This window comes from Hippocampus comes, unplaced genomic scaffold (assembly GCF_001891065.2).
Source record: "Hippocampus comes isolate QL1 unplaced genomic scaffold, H_comes_QL1_v1.1 scaffold48, whole genome shotgun sequence".
Classification (NCBI taxonomy): Eukaryota; Metazoa; Chordata; class Actinopteri; order Syngnathiformes; family Syngnathidae; genus Hippocampus; species Hippocampus comes.
In genome coordinates, this window is record NW_017808403.1 from 1,478,935 (window position 1) to 1,504,851 (window position 25,917).

Genomic DNA, 25,917 nt, shown 5'->3' on the forward strand with positions numbered 1-25,917 from the left:
TGAAAATTAATGTGCACGCTCGCTGCAGAGAGCAGCAGGCGGAGGAGGTCCAAAAGGAAGAGTGGGGGAGGAGAGGGGGAGGGGGGGGGAAGTGATGGAGATAGCGAGGGACCGCCGGAATCCACATGAATAAAATAGGATTTCCGTTTGAACGTATTGCGCTGCAAAATGAAGATATGCTGGCTGGAGGTTCTCTTTGGTCTTGGACAAATTCCTCATTTAGGAAACTGACACCGCTGCCGAGTTCAAATAAAAATGAGCGCGACGGCCGCTAAATGTGTATTTGCTCTGTAAATCGTGTACCTCCTCTTGTTTGTACTCTCCAAGGGACATCTGGGCAAGGCTGGTCACGTGCCCTGCGTGGGTCTTAAGTCCGTGCACGGATTCTGAGGGTTTACCCTAGATACGGAATCTGAACTGGATTAACAATGCAAGATCTTTGCGAGTGACCCTGCCGGTTCCTCCTGGCTTAGCGGCGGCTTTGCTTGCCATACCTGCAAAGTGAAAACAATGCAACGTTGATGGCAGTGGCGTGCGGTGAGGTGCATGGTTGGTGAGGCACTGACTCCTTTGGTGTCAGATTTACAAATATACAAATCAAAAAAGGGTATCTTATTCAATTGGCTAAACATTATATTTGTGACAGGCAGCTATACGGCAAGCAGCACGAGCCATTTGCACGTATCGACCCAGTTTGTGATGATTGTGCAATGCAATGCGCATTCAGAGGTGAGGCTCTGCCTCACCTGCCTCCCCTGACCGCACGCCTCTGGTTGATGGTGAGTTTCTCATGATTTCCTGCCACTGGGCTTCTTTTTTTGTCACGGGAAGTTTCTTGGTGGGAATTTGTCGGGAGACATCTTTCTCAAAGAGATTCACCCTGTTGGTAATAACACTGATTGTGTTTTGCGCACAAGCTACTCCGGCGCCCGTCTGAATTCGCCCCTCAGATCCTCTTTATTCAAGAGGTCACGAATCATTGATTTGAATCATGACTTGAATCTGTTGATGACAACGCTACGGGTTGGCTTGGCCTTCTTTTTGGGCAACCTCGGTTTGGAATCCCCGTGCGACTTATTGCCAGATGTACACACGGCAGCTTTGGGATTGCTTTGGAACGGTTTCAAGGGATCTCCGTCCCTTTATCGGCTTAGGCGAGCTAATACACAAACAGAAATTTGGCCAGCTCGGCAAACAATGCACGGTGCTGCCATCTGACAGGCATGCTAAAGGCTTTCAACTGCTACCGTCGTCGCTCATCAAGTCAGAGTTGCTGGTTTGGGACCGGTGATCCTTTGCACCGACCACCCGCCCCCACCCCGAGTGGAGTCGTGGTATGTTCTTCTATCGGTCGGAAGACAAACGAGATGCGACGGGTAACTGTGGAGTGGCTGGAAATCATGCTCGAATTTCACGATGAAAAACAATTCTCTTTGGCACAGGCATGTCCCTGCTGGGCTAATTTAAGCAGGCAACCAACGCGGGCAGCTCAGTAATCTGGCAAAATAAAATAAAAACACAATGTTCCCCAATGCTGCCACCCACCCTCCGACGTCTTGGCCAAAATCATCCCTTTGGGATTAAAACCTAAAGATCCACAGAGTGTTTTTTTTGTGAAGTACTGGTACAGGTGTCCAAAAGAGGAATGCTTGACGATCGGGGGCACTCGAGCCCAATGCCACCCCCTCCCCAAAAAAAAACCCACGGCCTGTCAGTCACGCATTAGTCGCCGAGGCGAAGGAGGCGGAGACCGATGCTGAATGCTCATTAGCGTCTGTGAAATCAGATCCCCCAAAGCTCCTCTCACGGGCTTTCAGTCAGCGATGTTTTTCATTTTGCAGCCGCTCTGTTTTCCCACAAAAAAAATGAAATAAAATGAATATTTGCTCTTGCAAGCAATGCTACATTGCAGTAAAATAGTTAAACTGCCTCCAAAATATGCAAATGCCTTGCATTTTATCTGTTTTTTTTTGTTGTTGTTCATTTGAAAAAGGTAATCTGACAAACACCCCCCCCCCCCACACACACACACACACACATTCATTTTGGCACACAACTGCACGGCGCCCACACAGTGAGGACCCCCCCCCCCAAAAAAAAAAAGAAAAGCATGACGCAAGCCCACTTCGGCGCGTTCTGCGGTCGATTGACGTGGCGCCTAAACGGATGTGACACGGAAAAGCGGGCGGCCGCGCTTTTGGATTGCAGCTGGTTTCCGAATCCGTCCGAAATGAGCACGTCGTAACGCATTTGTCAAGCGGTTGATTCGAAACGCAGATTTTAAGGGCCGTGCTTGGAATCATTCCATCTACCCTGATTCGGAATCACATATTCACGGGTGTCGTCATACTTGGAAATGAATCAATATTTGCAAAAGTCTGTGTCCAGTTCCCAATCATGACCTCTTAAAACTGACGAGGAAGTTGCAAACATTACGTGCGACTGAAAATACAGTAGTTTCTCTCATGAACACAAATGTCTGTCTTTCGGCAGCCATTTTGTGGCCCACTTGCTTGAAGGCTGGGCCTGGACCATTTGAAAATATTGGCCGCTCACCACTTTTGCCTTTCATCACCAAATTCCAAGGACGTGAGTAACATGAGCGGACTCACAAGGTCGTCTCAAGGACCCTGGCGACAAAGAATCAATTGGATAGGAAGGCGGCCATTTTGGTTTGACACAGCCATTTGGGAGCCTAAATCCCTGAACAAGTGGTCTGGATAAAAAACGACATTTACCCCTTGACACAAGCTTTTCGGACTCTGCCATCTGATGCGGATGAAGCACATCATTGGCTGATCATTTTGGGGCTCGGCCATGAAAAAGGCAGCGCGAGGGGGCCTGTCCGTCACAATTTCTTATCGGCCTTCTTTGTATTCCACTTGGGCGACGCAGCCGTCAGTCAGAGCTTGACCGCATTTTCAAAACGTCCTCCCACTCGCGGGTCCGCTCGATAGCTTTTGTGAGTCACCGGCTCCAAGCAAGTGATCCAAGAGGAACAGATTGGACTACGAATGCCAGCTCTTATTCACGATAGTTTTTGTTGCCTAATGACATCCGGCGCAACCTTGACTTGTGAGCTTCATTCCTTCTGTGACCATCCTCGTAACCTGGAGTGCTTGCATCTCAAATGTGATGTCGCCGTTGAAATGAAGGGGGGGGAAAAAAAAAAAAAATCAACAAATCAATCATTCATCTGTTCCACGTCCCCAACAACAAAACAATGATTTCACTGCCCCGATATCAATGCTAGTTGTGCGAGCATAGCATTTTATACCGTGATAGTATTTAGCTAGTGAACAGTCATGGGTGTTCCACAGTAAACTTCAGCGCATAACTCGGACGTTGAGGAACTCGTGAGTCAAGGCGCCACTGGATTTTTTTCTTAGATTCCAAGAGGCTTTTGGGATTAGTATCCCCTCGCAACCCCGCCCACTACGCTACTCCTTTCTCCCTCCTGCTTCCTGGTGCGTATCAACTCGAGGGTTGACCGCGGATGGCGCTTCAATCTGCTCGCTGTTTGATCTCAGCACGGCTGCGCCAAAAGAACAAACAACAAAACCGCGCAAGGATTTTGCATACAAGCGCGACGGCAAAGAGATACAAAGCAAACAATTGCGCGTGCCAACCCGTGAGAAGCAATCCGGGCCGAGTAATTAAGCAACATTCATAATACATGACCGGAGGGAAGAGGCAGGGTGAGGGAAAGGGAAAGCAAAGGAGGTTGGGTGGTAAAAGCTTTTGATGCGCCGTCGTTGATCACGAGTGCGAGCCGGTGCGTTCTCACCACGCGGGCCGTTGCTTTGTCCGAGTGTGATCGTGAAGGAAGGCCGAGAGCCCCGTGGCCAAGGTAGAAAACGGCCAGGGCCTTTTCATTTCAAACAAAGTACCCCGGGCCTCCGTAATCCATTCGAGGCAGCGAGCAATTTTCATTATTGACTGGTGAGAAACACAAGCAGTGGCGGGCGCGGGGACGGGAAAACAAAAAGAGACGAGGACGGCTGAGTGGAGAGAGACTGAAAAGAGTGACGAGGGCAGAAGTGGAAGAGATAGCGACGGGAGCTGTCGGCAAGAGGGAAGGTTGAGTAGAGGAGAGAAAAGTGGATTGGAAATAAAGAGGGGAGGAGGGTGGAGCCAGAATGACAGAGGCGATGGAGAGGAGGATGCGTCCGGAGCGGAAAAGGCCGGGAAGCGACAAGAGGATCCGGACCTTCAATGGCAGGAGGTTCTCGTTTCGGTGGTGGATGATGGACAAAATGCTAAAGTGCAAAGCGAGCACAAAATTTGGCGGGTGCGTCGAGGATCACGAGACGAACCCAAAAAGTGTCAAGGACCATCCGTGCCAGAAATATAACGTGAATCCAAAATCCACCAATCCAGGAAAGCGACAATAGAATCCGCTCCCCCCTTGTCACCAATTTCACAGATTGACAGGAAATTCAGTGGACGTGTTTGCCGTGGGAGAATCAAGTCCAAAGAGCCATGCGGGAAATTGAACTGGAAAGCAGAAGTTGTGTCCATTTTTTTTCTATTTCTATTCAACTCTGGCCAGTCAGAGCACATGGAGGTGATGGGGGGGAGAGAGGGGTTGCTTCTCGAGTGGGAAGAGGGGCTACTCAAGATGGTGTCTTGCTGGACGACGGGACAGAATGCCCAGAGAGTGAAAAGCAACGAAACGTCACCGCCGCTCGTCATTTTGCCGGCTTACAATATCACGCCTTGGAGATTTGTCAGGAATATTGACAGTGCATTTAGGGACAAACTCATTGCAATGCGCCTCGGCAAAGCGTTGAGGAAGAGGAAGGGGTGTGGGGGGGGGGGGCTTGCATGCGGCGAAAGAAATCCCTCCACAAAGTTACGAAGGAAATCACAGCAGCGTGCGCCGTTTAAGCTCTTATCAACTGCGTGCAACCTTTTTTTGTTGTTGTTGTTGGTTTTTTTTTTTTTGATGATGCCCCTCCCACCCCAAAACAGAGAATAGAAGTTCAAAAGAAGTAACAATAGAAAGTCCAAGTCAAGTGATGCAATTCCTTACCCGCCGCGTTTGAATCCATTAGCAGTTGGGGGGGCGGGCTGTTGGAGTGTCAGCACATTGACTTCTACCCTGCTGTGACTCTCTAGTGGCTACATTTGCATCCCGACATAAATGAAGTTCCCAACACAATCGCCGTAAAAGCCACTTTTTCGCTACTTTTTAGCTCTTCCCGGAGCGAGATACTTCCTGAGGCTGACGCCGCATCTTTTGTGTCCTCGCACGACACGACTCCTGCATAACCTACGGCCCAAACCGGGGCTGTCCAGACTCGGTCGTCGAGTCCCGACGTCCTGCCTGTTTTCCATCTCTCCCTGCTGCAAACACACCTGATTCAAATGATCAGGACGGTTGGTTATCTCGCTTCTTCGGAGCTTGCCGACGAGTTGATCCTCGACGCTAACGTCGAGAATAAGACAAGCTTATATTTCCGCACAAGCACAACCAATCAATGTTCAGAGTTCTTTGCTTCCAAAGCATTCATGTCCTCTCACTTGAAACGCACATGCGCCCTCTGCTCTGACGCAGAGTGAGTCTTTTCTGATTTTTTTTTTTTCCTTAATGGCCAGGACCAGGATCTGAAGCTGCCTCTGTCAGCACAATACGGCCCCTATAATGGATGGTAATCATTCATCCCGCATGGCGGCTACGGCGAGCGCCGAGAAAGAAGAAATAAAGCGAGAGAGAGAGAGAGAGAGAGAGAAGCCGGGGCTCTTCCTTTGCTAATCTTGGCTAATAGCTTCTGCAGAGGCAAGAGAGCGCAATGTGCGCTAATAATGCAGCCTGGGAAGGAAGTGAGCGTTTGGCCGTGTGAGGGAGGGGAACCGTCGTGAAAGAGATGGAAGACAGTGAAGGAGGAGGGAGCAAAGTCTGCTTAAGTGAAGGATTTAATAGCGTCATTATCATCGGGGTCACACACACACACACACACCCACAATATGCAAAAGTCAATTTAAAGACCGGATGATCGGTCTCGACTTATCATGTACGATTTCCACCAGGACGCGGTCCCGATTCATGTTAAATACATTTCACTGCAAAGATATTGTGATATTTGGACACATTTTGCATGCAGCTCCGGTCGCGGACAAGCTGTCGGCATCCGTTTGCTTCGTTTCCCAAATACGCTGATTCTTTGATCTGCTCCTCATTATCCTCCGGGCTAGATGAGCAATAAACGGAGATGGCGGTGGGGCTGCGGGGTCAGGAGGCTGAGACCCAAATCACGGCGGTCCTTGGCTCGCGAGACTTTGTGTCCATTGGAGGAGAAGCCAAGCAAATTTTTGGTCTGGTCTCATCTCGATGGCCACACATGCAGACCAAATCATTCGGATGGCGACCGGCGGACGAGCGGCAGACCTTTTAGAGCCCGTGTGGCCGGGGGATGAACGAGATTAGGGAGTTGACTGTTCAAGGTGCAAAGGACAAAAAGTCAAATAGACAGGTGTCAAACTCGAAGCCTGAGGGCCTGATCCAGAAATCCAACTCCATTTATCAGCTTGCTACGTTTTTCCTGAACAAACTACCGATGTTGCCATTTTCGAAAAAAGAGCACAGAAGTCACTGAATCTGTTTCCGTTTACACTCGCCATAAGCAGTTGATCAAGTCACCGTCCTGATTGTCGTCGCCGATGCTGTGGTGGTCCACTCGCCTGACTTGTGTCCACTCGGGGACGATCTGGACGTGGGGATGAATGTTCTTTTTTGTGTCTCTGTATGCGCCTTGGAACTGACTGGGGACCAGTTCAGGCCGTAGTCCGCCTTTCACCCAAAGTTAGCTGGGATAGGCTCCAGCACCCCCCCCCCCCCCCACCCCCCCCTCTCCCCCCCACCGTCACCCTGTTCAGGATACGTGCTGTTGAAAACGGATGGATGGATGTACCGATTGTGAACCGAAGCGTGAGCTTCAAACCAAGGTGTGCACCAAACAGTGGTTAGAAATGCAGCTGGATGTGCTTTCACTCAAGTGGCCCCCTGAGGGCTTCCATAACTACAACCTTGCCTGAACTTTGACACCCACGTCTCGAATCACAACCAGTTGCATTGGTTGGCCACCAAACTTGCGCCGCCTCAACTCGTTTGGAAATGAGGAGTGAGAATTTTTCCCTTGATTTGTTTTGCTTGACCGACTTGGTAAAATGGAGGCAGGAAGAAGAGATGCCTCCCAGTCTTGGAGCCAAAATAGGTCAGACTTCAGCATCCGGCACGCGGACAAAGCAGGCGTCTTCTTTTGCGGCGAATAAAAAAAAAAAAATCCATCCGTAGACCAAGACGGCAGAGCGAGGAGGAGGCGGTGGGGTGGAAAGCGAGGGGGGGGGCGGAAGAGAGGGGGTGGCTTAAAAATGGTACACCAAAGTAGATGAAAGTCGATGAAAAGAATGAGATCGAAAAGATGAGGGGGAAGATGAATGAAAAAGGCATGGAAGAGGATCACAAAGGAGCTTACGGAAAGTGCGTGCGAGTGACTGTGTGTGTCCACTGTGAGTGAACTTACATTTCACATTTTCGCCATGTGGGCTGCTCGGGCTTTCGAACCACTTTGATCTGCTGTATAATAAAAAAAAAAAATAAAATAAAATGGGCAGAGCTTTTATTTCCTCCTCGGTCTCAATCTTTTAATTAATCTATGACAAGACGACAACTTCAGTGGATCCAAATCAGCAGATAAACGAAGACATCCTGCATCTGCCTGTGTTTCTTTCTGAAGATTCACGCATCATTCTTCACAGACGAATTCAAGGGGACATTGTGCATTATGGAAAATTGTTTTTTTTTTCAATCGCTTGAGTGCAAACTATTGGCTTTGCCAGAATGAAAAAAAACCCACCAAGCGCACCTTTGATCCGCTTGATATTTGAAAAGACCTGTTGGGAATCGCACCGTTTGGATCCAAAACGATTTGGATCCAAAAAAAAAATAAAAGAGCGAAGCCTGCAACGTGTGGACGTTGCACATTTCGCAGGTCAAATTGTGTTCCTCCGTCAAAGGTGAGAAGGCATTTTAGGTTCGTTGGCAAATGTCACCCCAAAGCCGTCGGATGACACGTTACCGCACCCTCGCCCGCCAGTCATTGAAGTTGACGGCTCTGTAAATGAAAGCCACTCGCACCTTCTCGCAAGGTGGCGGGAAAAGAACAGCGATGCGCACAAAGCCACGTGACTTTCATACGCCGGCATGCGTAAACGCGCCGACAATCAGAGGCATTTCCGCGTCGACCTTGAACTTGGGATCTCCCTGCTCGATTGACTGGAGGCGGTGTGTCGAGAAGCTCGCTCCGTCTTTCTTGTCGTTGACATTGAAACAGCAAAGTCGTTTTTTGTTGCTGTTGTTGTTGTTGCCAGAGGTGGAATCGTGGAGAAATGTGTCGACAGAAGAGGCTGAGGGTGCTTCCAAGGCTGAGCTGGCGGGCTGAGCGTCGGATGACGACGCTCAAAAGAACAAAAAAAGTGCCGCGCTTTTGCCGGGGGAGCTCTGGAATCCGACGTCTTAGGCAACTCAGACAATATTTTCTCGGCTCTTGACCCGCCGCGAAGGGCATCGCGACTTGAGAGAAGAAAGATGAAATGAATGCAAAATACGAACCAGGAAACGGCAGGAAATTGTTTCTCGAAAAAGGAACTCCAGTCAACCGTCACCCATTTGCGATTTGCTCACTTTCTGCAGGACGTGACTGAAATTTGGGCTTTTTTTTTTTTTTGTCCTCCTTCTTTCATGTCTTAAGACGCCATCAATGTAAGCCATTTTTTTTTATGGGTCATATAACCACGTGAGGTTGATCTCAAATGTTTTGGGAGTATCGTTGATGGGGTGTTTGGGGTTCTGACGCCGAATATCGGTCGTTATAAACATTTCCAGTGGTCTGTGTACTTAGTTTTATTTTGCTTGGTTTTGCTCTACTGTCTGCTCCATTGCGAGCGAGAATCTTTTCGCAGTTGCCTGACGTGGGTGAATCCAAATAAGAAAGTATTCTTCGAGTTCAAAACTTGGGCTGTTGCCTTCTTCTTGAGACACACACACCAAATAAAAAAAGAATTTAGCTCCCCTCAGGGGACGGATTAGCTTTTGTTGAATTTGGGGCTATAAACGGTTCTTGGGATTGGACATAAGAGTGACGGCTGAGGGCCAAACTTTAGTTTTCAGGGGGAAGTTTCAATCCAGAAGAGTGAAATGTGTCCTCATTATCGCCCGCCCCCCCCCTCCATCCCTTTTTGACGTTATCAGGTGTTCTAATGGGATTTGTTGGTCCTCTGCGTGCGCCGTTTGATCTGACTGGTGACACCGCTCCGCTGGTAACGAGGCCCCGCTCGCGAGGAAGGAGAATCAAGGTCAAAGAGACGGCGACGATTCCGCGAAGGCCTTTTATCTCATGCTCTGCTCGAACCTCCGTTTGACGAGCGAGATTAAAGGCCATCGAAAGAGAGAAGGAGGATTCAATGTCAATTTAAAAAAAAAAAAAAAAAATGTGAGCTGTCAAAACACGACGCGGCGGTGACTCGAAAGGGAATTGCTAATTGGTCACGGAAGAAGAGAAGAGGTTGGGGAGCGTCGTCTTTCCAACCGCAACTGCCGATCTATTGCTCAACAGTCAACCACCAGCTACCTACCGCGAGGGATTCAATCCATCGACAGCCCGCTGTATAAATAGGAGTACCCGGAGAAAACCCACGCAGGCACGGGCAGACCATGCGAACCCCACGCACGAAGGCCGACGCCTGCAATCGAACCTTGCGCCTCTGCGCTGTGAGGCGGACGTCCAAACCATTCGACACCACGCCGCCATGATTTAACATTTAAAAAGAAACTGAAGTACGATATTAACGTGAATTTAGATCGCGATACAACCCCCGTCACGTTTTCTATATCCATTTTTGGTTTGCCAGTCTGACCCTGACCCTCAGAGACCAGAAAACCCTCACTGTCTGGGAGCACCCTTGACTAGAACACGACAAGTACCAGAGCCGTCGTGTTGACAGCTCTCAAATTTGATGTGTTCCAGATGAACAATGTTGCTGGCTTTTTTTGGCTTTTCACGTCTCTCGACGCATATGCCGCATGTTGCAATTTTACCGCATGAAAAACAGTAACAATGTTGACAAGTCATGATTGCTTCAACGACTGCGACCGCCAGTTGATTTTACTGGAACTCTTCTGCGCTGCCGGGTTTTCGGAGCAACCGCCGGTGGCATTGATTTTTGGCATTGAAAAGCTGCCGTAAAAATCTCGGCTGTTAGCTGTGAGAGCCGCGCCATTTTGGGCAGGACAGGCCGGAGAGTCGAAATCAATACACTAATCAGCTAATGTGGTGCTTGTGGACATCATTCGTCCATGGAATGAAGAGTTTCGGGGTGTGTTCTGAATTCCTCTTTCCTCCCCGTTCCTTCGGAGCGAAGTGCAGTCAAGTCTTTTTGCGACACACCTCCCGTTTCTCCTTTTCTTGGCACGCCACTCGTATATTTTACAACAGCGAACTCGCAATCGGCGCTCCGCCACCTGTTTCTCATTCATTTGGATGACATCATTGACTCGACTCAACTCGAGTGTGTTTCTCGAGCGCTTTCAAACAACCACCGCTGGATACAAAGTGCTGTATATGGAGCAAAAATAATTCAACAAACAATAATACAATGAATTAAAAATGAAGACAAAAGAAAGTCTAAAAAGGAGTTTTATGGCAAGGTTGAAAGATGGGCAGCCCCGGCGGGGACTTGCCGAACTTTCAGTGAAAGGTCGTTCCAAAGAGAGGGACAGGCAACGGAAAAGGCTCGATGCCCTCTGAGCCTCCGCTGAGTTCTCGGTGCCTCTAATCGTGCCTGGTCCGCAGATCTGAGGCGCCGGGCATGTGCGTAGGAGCTCCGAGAGGTCAGGTGGGGCCAGGCCATTTCAAGATTGGAAAACAAATAATACAATCTTCAAAAGAACTCTAAAATGAGCCACAGAAAGGATGCCAGAGTTGGAGTGATTTGCTCCCTCTTTATACGTGTAGAAGTCAAGAGGCAAGCGGCAGCATTATGGAACGACTGGAGACGCTTCATGGAGGATTGCCAGAGCTCAACCGTCAAAATGACAGTTGTGGTCGATGGCGTTATTTTAGAATTCTGTTTGTCCTCTTGTGAAGACAGATTTGCTTCTGCCCAATGACAGTTTTGACAGAGTGCAACGTTTTTCCTCGCGTACAGTATATGGATGGATTCGATGACTTCTGAATGTTCCCAAAGGCTGCAGAGACCCAACTCTCCACATAGCAACCATTTGGGGTTTTTTTTGGGTTCGAGAGCGTTGCGAGGGGCATCGCTTGCAAGTCCGCTTGCTTTGCATTCACGTTGGCCCAATGCGGCCGCTCCACTGCCCCGGCGAGCGAGCGGGTGGGGCAACCCGTTCCCTGCCACTCGCTCTCGCCCTCCGCTCAGTCCCAACAAAAGCAAAGCCTCTCTCCGCAACAGGCCCTCTGATTAACTATTAAAACAGTTGACATAAAACACACTGTCATCTCGCCAAGGCTTTAGCTCTCACTCAACCAAAACAAAACAGCCTGTCATATAAAACATTTTATGATGAATATTTTATCGTGCTCAACGCCAGCAGGTTGAAAGCCCCGTTTTGCCGCGTGTCTTCGGAGCGGCAGATTGTTTGGCTTAAGCCCTCCCCTCGTCTGACCTCCCACCTAATACTTCAGTGGCAGATTTACTTTCTTTTTTGCCATTTTGGATGGATGACTAAATCCTGCAGGCTTTATCCAGATGGTCACTCGCCACCAGAAAAAAAAAAAAAATGCAATAAAAGGCAAAGCGAGGATTCACCCAGATATGGTTGCAGCCTTTCATATTCCAAGGTTTTTTCAAGCATAATACTTTGGTTCAGAAGCACACTTCTAAAGGAGAGGATGTTGAACCTAGAAAGTAGCAATTCTGTCAAATGGCGGCGATAAAGTGTGATTAAGAGCGCAGCGTCTGTGGACCCGCAGTGAACTGCAAAATCACGCCGATGCCAATGGCTGAGTTTCGTGTGCAGATGAACCACCAAACATTCGCGTGATTAAAAAAAAAAAAAAAAAAAAAAAAAAACAAGCAGAAAAACACATTTTCTTGAATTCATTTCACCTTTTCCTCGCCTTGAAATAATTTGGTTGACACGATACGAAAACTGCAGTCATGTGTTTTCATGATATGAAAAAAAAAATCACTGAAATGCTGTGAAACTGATTGAATTGTTGAAATGGAGAATGTGAGGCTTGAAAGTGGACTGATGAATGATTTTTAGGATTCACATAAGAAGAATTATTTGGAGCATTACATTTTTAAACGGGCATTTTCACGTGCATGTTTTTTTTGTTGTTGTCGCCCCCCCCGCATACTTGGAATTTTTTTTCCCAATATTTTCAAAAACATGTTTTTACCGCGTGTGTTCAGATATCCATGACGCAAAGGCTTACGCCAACATAAATGCTGGTTTCCAAAGCTCCTCGATGTCGTTTTGCAGCGTGTGTCAGCGTGAAACTCGCAGGCCTTCGTAAAACGCCACTTTGCATGCCTGTTTGAAATACCCAACGTGTCATCTTCGTTTTGTACTTCGTTTGACAGTCAACTTATATATCAACAAATATTTTTTGGGGGGGTCCGGGACCATGTGAGGGTTTTTAAAGAAATGTAGGGCAAAAACCTGTAAGTCACGGCTCCTCCAGCACCTTTCCGTACGTTTGCATGTGTGTGCGTGTGCGTTCCCGCCTCTCCCCGGACCCTCGTTGCTGCTTTTGTGCCTCTGACATGCTCGTACACTCCGGCTTCTTCTTTTCTCCACACCGCGATGTCATGATCAATTTGCCACTTGGCACATGACGGCCGCCAGCGCCTCGGAGGATTTGAAAGACTTTGAGCGCAATCCCAGCCAGCCTGCTCGCCCCTCTCTCTCTCTCTCTCCCTCTCTCTCTCTCCATTTCCCTCCCCCATGTACAAAACGGGGCTATTTGTATGCTCATCCCGCTCCGGGAGCCTCACGAAACGACCCGTCATTTTGCCTTTTTGATTCCCGGTTGTTGTTTGGGTTTGGATCGCCTCGAAGCGTGAGGAACAAACACCAACTGGCGACTGCTCTTTCGGCCAACTTTGTGAGCCGACGGTCAATTTGGGCAATCTCCGAGCGATCCGGATGCCTGCATGAACAAGCACTAGACTTTCTCAGTGTACGGTATATTTTAGATGCAATTCAGAGAAACTAATACTACTTTTGTATAGCGGTTGTCTTGAGTCGCGTCACTCGTCAATCGCCCGGCTCATCTGCCCACGACTCTCCTTGTCCTTTCTTTTCCTTTGTGCGGCAGCTTTTTCCCCCCTCCCAACCATTTTCAATGTTGAGCGTGTACCTCGCAGTGTACGTGTGTGTGCACGTGGCTGCTGTAGCATAGCTTGGCGTTATTGCTCCCTCGCCGATTTTATGGTAAACGCCCTCGTTGTTGAGTTGACTCAAACAGTAGTGGCCTTTGCCTTTTGAGTGCGAGCCTTTCCGACTCCGGCAAACGGAGCAAATGCTAAATAGTCGCTCTAATAACGCACTGAAGCAAGAACATGCCGTCGAGGACATTTGCAATTCAACAACTGTCATCAGCGCTAATGCGTGCGGTGCCAGTCCAGCAGAAATGCTTTATTATCATTCCGCTTTCATATGCAGGTTGATGCCTCCGCGCGTAGGCGGCTCCGCATTATTAAGCCGCCCGCTGCCGAACGTACGCGCCGTTCCGTTGCATTGTCCTTTTTCCATAATAGCCCCCCCCCGCCACTCACCAACTTCTCATCCTCACCGTGTGTGTCAATCCCGCACGTTGTGGGTGACTTTTCCATCCCGGTGTTTTCCTGCAAGCGCCACGGGAGCAGACTTGACTTTTCCTCTGCCGCCTAATTGAATAATGCAGAGTCGTATAAAAATCCCCCCCTCATTAAAAGGGCCCGCTCTGGATGAAAATGCTGATGTGGACACATTTTCCACACGCAGGCGGGACTTAATGTATCTGTCTACCTCCTCGGTAATGAAGTTGAAAGTGTGATTTAGTCAATGGGCTGTAATTCATGTCTTTGCCAGCTCTTATATAACGGGGACACGAGCAGGTTTTTAGGGCAGCCATTAGTGACGTACACGCGGAACTATACTGACACTGTAACGCCGTTAAGGGTCCAAGGACCACCTCAGGATCCAAAATAACTGAACGTGCGCACCCTTAAATGCCATAGGGCAGGGGTGCCCAATACGCGATCGACCGGTAGCCCGCCGACTGGTCCTAATCGATTTGTGTGTCTGTGTGTGGGTTATTCTTATGATATTTTTTTTTGTGTTGGTGCGACCTATCAGTTTCACTTTCATCCCAAAAAAAAAAAAAAGCAGGTCACCTTGAACCTACGGTGGTGCACGATCTGCATCACTGGAAGTTCAGCAGTCAATTGCAGTTCGAGATCAGAGCTGTTGCGATTTATCTATTATTATTATTGTTATTATTATTATTATTATCATTATTATTATTATTATTATTATTACTCTCAAGGGGGTCTGTTTCATGTGCAATTCACCGATGGCAATGGCAAAGAATGGCGGTCTGGAGCGCCAGGAGAAGCATTTTCAAACGGTCCACATCCATACGATAGTTTCTGCACTTTCGAGATGTTGCAAAAGTGCATCCCGTGCCTCCTCATCAGGTCTCCACGAAGATAGGCAGTGATTTCCTTTGCACAACATCTTGTATCGACTTCATTTTTCTGTTTTGCTCATGTTAGGGGCTGTTATGGCGGTGGCTCATCGTGGCTTGCGTGTGTACGTGCGTCTGTATGCATGGACGTGCGGTCACGGGTCGATCGCGGGAGGTCGGTTGCTTGAAAAGTAGATCTTTGGTCACAAAAGGTTGGGGATTTCACAAAAACAAAATCAATATTTAGTCGGATTTACGGAACAAAAAGTTGCAACCATGCAAGAAAGTGTTTGTTTTTTTTTGTTGTTGGAACCTACTTGGTTGAACCAGAAAATGAGTCAAGGAAACAATGTGGCCGGCTCATTAAAAAAGTGACAGAAGCCGAAACATGGTCAAATGAGGGAATCTATGCTAACATGGCCTTTCTTTTCTTCTGCTGCCCGCAAACCCTGCGGTGCGCTTTCAAATGAGCCCTCCTCATTCTGGCGTGGACACGAGTTTTCTCATTATCCTGAGCTAATGAAAGCGCGACCAAAAAAAAAAAAAGGTACGAGATAGGGAGCGAAATTTATGTTTAATTTATGAAACCAAATGAATTTTTTTCGCCCCACTCACAGCTTTGTTTGCCGACGTTTTCAAGTGCTCGCTTTTGAAACAGGGGAGGAAACAAGAAGACGAGTACACGCATTGGATGAGCGGAACCTTATGTAGACTTTTGTGAGGTGATGCAACATCGCGTTGCCGAAAAGATGTCGGGGGCGGGGAGCCTACACGGAAGACAAGAAATGGCTTACATGAGCTTTGCCAGAAGTTGTTTTTTTTTTTTTTATTGATGTCTGGGTTTAAAAAAAAAAAAAAAACAAAGCCAAAACAAACATATGACACGCTGCTGTGTAGGGAAGCTAGCTGCAATAGCTTCTTCTTCGATGCGGCATTGAACTAAAATTCAAAGCAAAAATAGCATTGTGACTAGGTTGCAGATGCGCACTTTTGTTTGTTCCAAGAACACATACTGCAACAAGAAAAGGCCATACGTCGCCATGAAATGCTTTCCTGTTGTTTTTTGGGGTGGTTTTTTTTTGCTATTTTCTTATTTCAGTGCGCTCTGGAATGGGAACATTTGGACTCTTAGGCTAATGGTTTAGTCTTTACGGTTTCACAATCACAGTTTTGCAGCTCCAAAATGTATGCTTTTGAAATGACTGAACAAGCTCCATACGTGAACTACTTATTTTTTTTTTTTCAGAAAAAAACTAGCTCTCTGCTCTCCAGTGCTTTCTGAAATAACATCAGAAAGCAAAAGACGTGATGTTCGCCATGCTAGTTAGCGAGCTACTGAGCAGAGCCGGGCAATTCTGTTCAATTCTTTCGGACCGTTATTCTATTCTAGGTTATATTCAAGATTGCAGTTGTACCAGCATTATGGCTGGTACAACTGCTTTCGTCGAGCGAGCGAAGCCCCTCCACTTCTTCTCCGGCGTGCACCAATGAAGTCACTGCGGCGGTCAAACGCTAGCGAATAAAGCGAGGCGCGACGCTCGCGACAGGTTTGGTCTGCACGTAGCATTAGAGAGAATATCCGTCAAAATATGTCAGGCATTCAGATTCAATTTGTTCACTGACAAATTTCAAATCCGGAGGTTTTGACCCTTCGAGCGCAGCGAGATTTCAGTCCATTCTTCTTGAAGACGGAGGTCTAATTGCTTTCAGGTCACTCACAAATTCCCAGTGTGTACTTGGAAGCTGCTCCTTTACCTTTCTCATGACCATCCTTAAGCCACAAGGCAAGATCAGGCATGGAGAGTTCAGGACCAAGTGCAGTTGATGGTCATTTTCTGTAGCTTCCAATTTGGAATCAAGGCACCTTCCCTCCCAATGATTTCCTGATTGATGATGATGATGATGATTAAAAAAATAATCATAATAATTGCAGCCTAGTGCAGATCAACATCTTTGTCCTTGTCAGCACATGAGCCTCCTTGCCCATGATGGTAGAGCAATTGGAATGTCAGAAAAGGAGATGAGATCAGAAATAATGCTTATTGGCCCTGGTTCGCACCGGCCAATGTGTGGACGCTCAAATTCTGCATGACTCGCAGCGTTTTCTGACGGATTTAAAAAAAAAAGGGATTGATTCCGAGACCAGGTGTGCTTCATTCATACTCATGACAAGCTGAGATCGGGATCGTAGGTTGAGAGTGCACGGCTGCGAGCTTCATGGGCAACGGTCACTCTGTGGGAGGGAGCCACATTTCAGTTCAGCTCAATGGTTTGGGAATACATCTTATTGCTTTTTGTTGTTGTTGTTTGTTTTGTTTTGTTTTATTCAAGCCGCCTGTCCCTACGAGGTTCGTGAGGTGTGTATGCATTTGATATATTACCGAAATCAATGAAAAACCATTAAAAAAAAATAAAGCATAGAGTCAATTTCATGCAAGTACACCAGGGCGTCTTTGTTTAGTTCCTTGGATGGGAATTTCAAAATCTTTCAGATCAAATTCTTTTGCGTGAAAAGACTGCGTATGTGCTGGTTTCAGTGAATCATTAAAGATGTGTAATTACTAACAGGCTTTTTCGCCCCCCCACCGTCACCGCCGCGATGTGTTCCCTATTGTGCTTCTTTTTTAACACCAAGCCTCGTAATTAGCTTCAAAAAGCGAGAAGAACGTGTTTTTATTTTTCCCATTGTTGAGCCTCGGCACGTCGCCGCCTTCGGGGATGTCGCCTTGCGCCACTTGCAATTTGATTCAAAGCGTCACATTCGCTCAGACCTACACGGAACTTGCTGGCAATAAAAGTGACGGCGGGAAGAACGAGATTGTCTCCGGTGGGTGCCGTTGCCGTTTAAGCACCACCTCTTCCATCCTAAACGCACCTGGGTGACTTCAAAAAGGGCTCAAAGGTCGTAGCCGGCGACATTGTGCACACTTTCTATCACTCGACGCAATTTTGCCCCTTGCCGTCTTCCTGCTGCCTGTCATGTAAAAAAAAAAAAAAAGGAGAAAAAAAAGTTGGTTTGCTCCGGCTCAGATAGACGCTGAACCCTGAGGGGCTACTCCTGCGAGTTATACACGTAAAGAAAACAATACGACAAAACGCGTCGTCGCAGATTCAAAGTCGGATAAAATGTCGTTTTACAACGCCGATTACATCCGCAGGCAAACGCGCGCCCGCTTTTTGTGAATTAAGTCTCGCGCTCTTGATCTCAGCGGCTTTACATCGAAAGCACTTTGTTGAAAGTATATGCAGGAGGTCCTTCTTTATTTCTGATAAAACGCCGGCAATGCTGGGAACGGCCGTCTAGATGGGCTGGGGGAGCGAGGCTGCGCCGGAGAGCCAGGTGCTCTCTATAAACGCTCCCATCAGAGATTGGACCTGGCGCTTGTTTGAATAACATTCCAACATGAAGGCCTGCTGTTTATCCAACATTGATTCCCAGCCCCACATCCATTACGGCTTGATGGAAGAACCGAGCGTTGCCCGTAACCGCCATTACTGGAAATCTATACTTGATACCTTCTGTGTATGAATGCTCATTTCACAACCTCAATATAGGAGGAGCACGGGTGGTCATTTTAGCCTCAAGAAAGGACAAAGTGTTATTTTACTCTGCAGCAACACGGAGACGACATTTGTTTGACGTTGCCGACTCTCAGCACGAATTTTAGCGAAGGGATGTCAGAGACCGGTCAAGAGGCGAGCGCCGACATTCTGGACCAATCGGAGACGCTTCACGGAGGATCGGCTGACTCCTTCGACCGTCCTCAATACGAATTTGTTGTTTGTTGTTGTATGAAGTTTTTTTTTTTGCTCCTTGGACAGCACTTTGTACACAGCGGTGGCTGTTTTAAAGTGCTCGAGAAATACATTTGAGTTGAGTTGAGCTCGTTCAAAAACCACCAGCTTCCAAAAATTCCCCATCCAATCTACAGAAAAGGCTACTGGGTAGCGAGCTAATTCAGCATGAGAGCTAAGGCTAGCTAGCGCTTAACAAGGTGCACCGACCCAGGAGCGGGCCTAAATTAGCAACCGGCGTCGTCTCCCGAGACGCATCTCCATTTGGGCCGGAATGGCAAGCGTGACCCTCATCTCTGCGCTCCTCACCTCGAGCTAATTAAATCGGGCTGCAGCACGGGGTATTGTGGAAGCGGATGAGAGAGAACGCGAGTGTGCCAACCAGCCACAAGACCTACGAGATAAAAGGAGCGTTCCTCAACCAAAGTGGATACAATTGCACATTTTTTTTATGGGAATTTGGTGCATTTTCTGCTTTCTGCTCAGTCCACAGCGTGCTATTACTGTGCCATTGTGGTCTTTTCCAGAAGCAACCTTTGTCGTTGATTATTTAAAAAAAATAATAATAAAATACCGTATTGGCCCGAATATAAGATGGTGTTTTTTGCATTGAAATAAGACTGAAAAAGAAAGAAAATTGAAGAAAATTATCAAAGAGGTAACAGAAAATGGAGAAACGTAGCGACAATCTGGAGAAAAGTGGGTCGAAGATCGGCCAGGTTAACCGGCAGCTGAGGAGAAGTTATGATGTCATTAATTTCCATTTCCTTTCACTTTCAGAAGTTATGATGTCATTTTCAAAAACCAGAAGCCATTCATTTACAAATGTGATTGCACTTTAGTTGACATATTTAGAGGTTCAGATATTAAGATTTGAATGAGGCAAAATAACATGCTTTTTCTCTCAAATATATTGTTAGAATCATTTGTTTCAGATGTACTGGAATTATTTTCTGTATAAAAATTAATTTGGTGTTCAAAAAGTCTTTTTTCAAACTTGAGTTTTGAAAAAGAGGGGGTCGTCTTATAATCAGGGCCGTCTTATATTCGGGCCAATACGGTAATCAAAATAATCATGTCACCAGATGCGACAAAATATTACTCATCTTTTCATGTGGAAAAAATACAAATGTTGAGTGGAACAAAATGTCCCTCCTTTACAAAGTATCGCCAACCCTGCCTTAAATGTCAGCTGCACGTCAACACATGAACTAGTTTGCTCTGTTGTTGTTTTTTTTTTCTTTCTTCCATTCTGGAAATTTTCCCCTTTTTATCTCACAGCAAAAACAATGTTTTCAACCTGTTAATTAGAGCCGCTGCAGTGTGATGGAGCATTCCGCCCAATCGACATAGGCCAGACGCGGGCACGCCGAGAGGGTGTCTTCGTCGCGGCGGACAGACAGACAGCACAGGCAATCGGTCGAACGCTGACCTCCACCGTGGTCAAACAAACACCTTTTAGACAGGCATCTAGTCTAATTCTAATTCACGGACTTAAAAAAAAAAAAAGTGATGAAAATATCTCCAAGAATGAAAAAAAAATTCTTCCTTGCTTCCTATAACTTTGATTCATAATTGTGACAAATAAAATATAATAGGATGTGGCATGTTGAAAGGGCCCTCGTCCCAGCTTTTTCATTGTGAATCCTCGGAACGAGCACCCATCTTGCATTGTATTGTCAAAAAAATAAATAAAAAGCACTTTGCTATTGCCCAATATGTCTCAGATACATGCTTTCCAAAAAATAAATATTTATATTTATATTTATATTTATATTTATATTTATATTTAGGAGCTGTAGTTTGTCATGGGTGCTTTCAAACCAAAATGGCCGACCTCTTGTTCATTTTCAGGCGTGGGTTCTAGAGACTTATTTTGTGCATCTCAGTGTGATTGGGATGTCCAGCAAATTTGGTGGCCATCAGCAAACGAGGTGGCTTTTGTTTGTTTCCAACTTTCCAGGCCCCCTTCTCATTGAATTTGACCAAATATGCCTGCTCCAAACCAAAATGGCCGCCATGGGTTCTTAAGACTTTTTTTCAATTTTTTTTTTGTGGATCTTCTTCTGATTGACCTGTCCACCAAATTTGATAATTGGTGAAACTCATGCCAGGAGCTTTTTTTTTTTTTCCCCCCCATACGTTTTTGGGGGCATTTCAATATTTCAATAATCGAATGGGTGATTCCTTGAGGGCCCTGATGAAAATATCTCCCTGGTGGAGGTCACAAGCCCGTCTGTGGTTACAAAACCGACTTAGCGTTCATTGTCTGGGAAATTATAGTCGAGGGTGTTTGTCGAGGTGTCAGTTCACTCCAAACGCTGCGAAACTATTTGTCTAAGTCTGCATTGTAGCCCTTGCAGTAGTGAATTCAATCCCCCTGCGAGGTGTGTCCTTGACAGTTTTCTTTGGGGGAAGGCATTCGAGGAATGTGTGCTAGCTTCTGAAGCTAATTGGCATCCACACCGCTTCAAAGCTGCTAGTTGAGTGCCCCGAGCCCGACCTCGGCTTTCAGTCAAACCGCACGAGAGCACTCGTCACTGCCGTTGGGGAAATAAATCCAAAGCAAACACATCCGAGTCAGGTGGGCTCCATGTTAGCCACTTTTTTTTTTTTTTTTGGAACCATTTCAGCTGTGTGAATGCATACGTAATGAAATTTCCCAAGGGTGGGGGATTTTTGCGCGATTTAGTCATTGCCGGTCATGGGAGCGAAAAAGGTATCCTTTCACAGTGTCTTGGCGTGGGTGCGGCGGCATGTGTGAGCCGTTCTTTTCTTCTTTTTTTAAATGTATTTATTTTTTTAATTGTGCGCCCGGAAGGTGCAAGGATGTTGAGAAGTGAGAGCGGCGCGGCAAAATGTGATTACCAAGCAGGGCAGGGCAGCGACACTTGGTACCGAATCTGATGAACTGTCAAAGGTACGCGTGTTTGGATTTTGAAAGCCGTCAAGGCTTATTCACACAAGTCATATTTCCGGGCGTTGGCGCGATCCTTCAGAGGCGCTGTCGTTTCCCGCCGGAAAGAATATGCGCCGTCTCCGCCTCGGCGTGACTGCTCCATAAAGGTCTAAGTGATGCATTGTGGCGACAGAAAAGGGTAGGGGGCGGGCGACACGGTGTTTACCTTGCATCGGCGCAGTGACATCAACAATGGCGACGGCGGCGGGAGGAGGGGCCTTTGTGCAGCGGCGCGACGCCGACACAACACGGAAAGGGAGTGACAACTTTGAAAAATGGCCAAGCGGGCGCTCCTTGGGGCTCGGCAACCTTTCAAAATCATGCCGGGGAAGCCAATGAAAAACGGCCGTGTGATTCTCCCGTGTCAAAGATGTGTGTTCTTCATTCTCCCCCCCCGCGAGCTGACTCACATCCTCATCATCTGGCTCTCTCTCCGCCATCGCTCGCTTTCTGTCCTTGAATGGGCCGAGGCATTCGAGCTGCGACAAAAGGACTGCGGCTCGAGTTCCGCCTCGGATCGAGAACTGGCCCGTGTCGAGCTTTTGCACAAACGTTCCCGGGAAGGTCCCACCTTGCTGGATATTTCTCCAAGCTCATTGCCCAAGACATGCATTGTGGGCTGTGTAAATACGTCGAGTCGACCACCGAATAAGCTTCAGATTCCAAGCACGAGGTGGCCTGCATCTCTACCTCCTTCCGCCACCGCCGTGACTCTCTTTCTTTTCTATCTTTGACGCCATCTCCTTTTCATCACTTCAACTTCACATTCATCAAATCAGGGACCGGTCTGGTGTGTCTGTTGGTGTTTGTTGTTTGTTTGTTTGTTTTTCCAGATGAATGCTGATTTGAAGTGCAATGATCGCTTGCGGCACGTCACATCAGCGCTAAGCCTTGACCTGGCGTCTTAATACGCGACTCAAGTCTTGCGTTTCATCACATCAAACTCATTATATCCCATTCCAAGGCGGTGCCGCTCGCAAAGTTTCAGGAGGCTACTCGTGACTGAGCGACACCGGATTGTTGGCCTTGGATTCGGAAAGCTGACTTTTTATAAATTTTTTTTTTTTTTAAGCGAGCTCCCAGCCTCCTTTGATTTGGCTCCTAAAAATCTTCAAACCAAAACGGGCTGGCTTCCTGTTGACTTTCGGACGTGGGTCCTTGAGTGTTACATAAGACATGTCCATCAAGTTACGCCATTGCGAAGTTGGTGACGAGCATTCTTGTTTTCTAACTTTCCAGATCCGTTTTTGACCTCCAAAATGGCTGCGGCACACGTTCCTTGACATGATCTGATACATTTTATGTCGAATGAATTGCTTTGTTAAATTACTTTTTTTAAGCGAGCTCCCAGCCTCCTTTGATTTGGCTCCTAAAATCTTCAAACCAAAACGGGCTGGCTTCCTGTTGACTTTCGGACGTGGGTCCTTGAGTGTTACATAAGACATGTCCATCAAGTTACGCCATTGCAAAGTTGGTGACGAGCATTCTTGTTTTCGAACTTTCCAGGCCCGTTTTTGACCTCCAAAATGGCTGCGACACACGTCCTTGACATGATCTGATACATTTTATGTCGAATGAATTGCTTTGTGTTACGGTCCCTAGCCACGAGACAAAAGGTTGACATACACACACGCACACACACTGTCATCTGGTAGGTTATTCGTATGTTTTGTTTTGGTTTGGTTTTTTTCCAAGCGGTGATATCGGTAGTCTGTCTTCCATGCTCTTTGCGAGTGGATTCATTTTGTATTGGCTGCTTCGGCCACTGTCGCTCTCACTGGGCATCAAGGGGCCGCTGCCATCGATTTTCACCAGGGTACTCATTCTTGTCAGATTTAGAAATGTTGAAGCCAGATGGAAAAATCATCAAAATAAAAGCAGATTCCAAGAGGCTCTGATGAAAACATCGCCTCCTTTGGAGGGGTAAGAACCCGCCTCTGCTATCACAAACGAACTCGGTAGGATGTAAGTGACTGATCCAGACTGGATTCCGAGGCCTTACGCTCGAGTGTTGTGTCGTCACGGGTGCGCTCACCGTCTAATTTGATCTCAGGGAGCCGGAACTCGAAAAGAGGTGAGGGCAAGTGAATTACGGTTCCCGGCGGGGCTTTGACATCGCGACGAAATGAGCCCGTTGTGGCGAAGCAAGCGCCGCCAATTTAGTGTTGAGGGACCTGGGCGTTTGAAATGCTCCCCGCTTCCCCAGGTGGCTTTATCACAAGATTTTAGTGGAACACGGCGTTCCTGTGCCTCATCCAACCGAGGGCCAACTTGTTAGAGCGCGGTGACAGTTTTGAGGAGGATGCTGTCTCTGAGCGATGCTTTGAGCATTGATGGGAGCTGTGAAATTGCTTCACCCCGCCATCACTACCCCCCGCCCCCCCAATATCCAGGCATACTGCCATGGGAGAAGTTAAGAGTGGGTGGGGGAGCTGTCGCGGTATATTGCCATAGTAACAATGGATTGCCCACCCGCCCGCGCGTTCAAACAAAACCATGTTGGCACTGATAACGCTTTCAACATAAATTACAAGGTCTGCGATTGTCATGTCATGTCCCCGATTCTCGACGAGAGGAGGCTTGCCTGGGTAAAGAAAAAGCTTATTCAAAGACATTCAAAGGAGTCGGCGCACACGTGCACGCGCGCACGCTCTGACATAAATCCAAGCCCCTAAAAAAAAAAGCCACGGAGGAAGCCGAGGGAGGTGGCGAGGTTTGTGTGCTAAGCACATTTGCGCAGACATCAAACAATTCACCCCTCCCCCCTGCCTCCCCCCGATCGGTTTCGTGGGGACAAAGTAATCGGGGCCGCTCAAACATTTGCCGCAGCGTCCGCGGAATTCCGATGGCGGCTAAACGCCGCACGTCCGACTGGGGAGCTCCACGACACACATTTTAATGTCACCTGTGTTGGCACTTAGCCGCTTATCCAAAAGCGGAAGTGAGAGGCTTGCGTTCTTCACATTCCGTCAGATTCTCACAGATCGTGATTCGAGAGCAGTGATTCTTTCTCCAAATCTGCTCGATGTGTAGCTGGCGGCTACTGAGGTGGCCACTCGACCCGAATTTGCCGTCCGTCCTCCGTCCGCGACCTGGGTACGTCATCGTCCCTCCGACCTTATTCGTACAATAATCGTCCCCCGTCCCCATCCATCCTCGTCCTTCCGGTACCGAATCTCTCCCAACCGCCGAATCCCGACTAATTTACAAGTGGTTCCCGAGTGTTGCGCCGGGACCAACTGCGGCTAAACGTAGCGTGTCAAAGAGCAGCGTTTGGGTCTTGATTATCGCGGGCCACCCGCCCGCCAACAATTGGCTTTTCTCTCCCTTCGCGATTGCAGCAAACAGAGCAAAGCGCGATTATTCCAGCGCCAGGGTTGACCCGCTCGTTTTTCAATCCAAAATGGCTGTTGCGCTCCATCCCGGTGGTCGGGTTGATTTGCTGCTCGTTGCTAAGGACTTTGTTGCTGGGGAGCGAGCGAGAGAAGAGAACTCCTCTCTTGAGATGGTGCAAAGAGTAAAAGGTGATATCAAAGCCCAATCCCAAAACTAGTGGGCACGAAGCTGCAAATCCACCGCCTGGAGCAAAATTAAATGTCTGGAATTTCTTCGATCCATTTAACTGACGAGAAGCAGATTTGGAGAAGCTCTGTTTTTACAGTCCACTTTGCAACAGCGGGCTGCAGAGAATGCGTGCGGTGCGGTTGCTCCGACCTTTGATCCATTTGACAACTTCTTCTGTCGGGACTTCTTTCAGGACTTGATTTACATTGCAAAGAGCCCATTTCTGATTAAAAGCTTGGATTTGATTTTTGGACGGAAACGAGCTGAAAGACTCCCCATTCTTGCATGTTTTACTGCATCAAGTTTTTAAACACACACACACACACACACACGTGTGCAACACACACGATTTCAATTTCAGGGGCAAGCAGGTGGCAAAATGGCCGCCCACCCCCAAAACACGGGTGGATTTGACTGCTGACCTCATATTCCACAAATGCAATCTCAATCCGAATTCCATGTTTACACGAGTGCGGATGCGGAGAACATATTTCTGGGTTGACTTCCCCTTTAAGATTTAAGTTCAAGTATTGAGTTCAAGTATTCGTTGATGCTTCCCCAACAAAGTGAAAGGAAATGGAAATTAAATCTAACATAATATAATAATTCATACAGCTAAAAAAAAAATATATATATATATATATATATATATATATATATATATATATATATTTTTTTTTTTTTACACTCCTGATCCTCAGCATGGAATGTGGGCACTTCCCTGGCGTCATTTGTGCAAAGTGTCCCATGTGATGCGAGAGCGACGTTTGTTTTTAATTTGTAGGATGCAGCATGAAATGTTGAATGGCTACCGGCGGTTGAATGGCTCAAGAAATGTTGAGATGAGGTATCACACGTCGGCGCTTGTGACGCATATTATAAGCAAAAAACAAAAAAAAA

The 25,917-nt window shown here is 47.4% G+C and overlaps 1 protein-coding gene and 1 long non-coding RNA gene across 2 annotated transcripts in view; both read right to left on the reverse strand.

Moving 5' to 3' along the window:
- The window catches only part of pcdh7b (protocadherin 7b), a 124,322-nt gene that overhangs the window by 87,625 nt on the left and 10,780 nt on the right, over nt 1-25,917 (reverse strand). The window lies entirely within an intron of this gene.
- LOC109508487 (uncharacterized) lies at nt 526-14,184 on the reverse strand. Its single transcript, XR_002166672.1, has 3 exons — nt 14,174-14,184; nt 9,962-9,967; nt 526-767 (listed from the first exon to the last, which is right to left on the reverse strand). It is a non-coding gene; the product is annotated as an uncharacterized LOC109508487 (long non-coding RNA).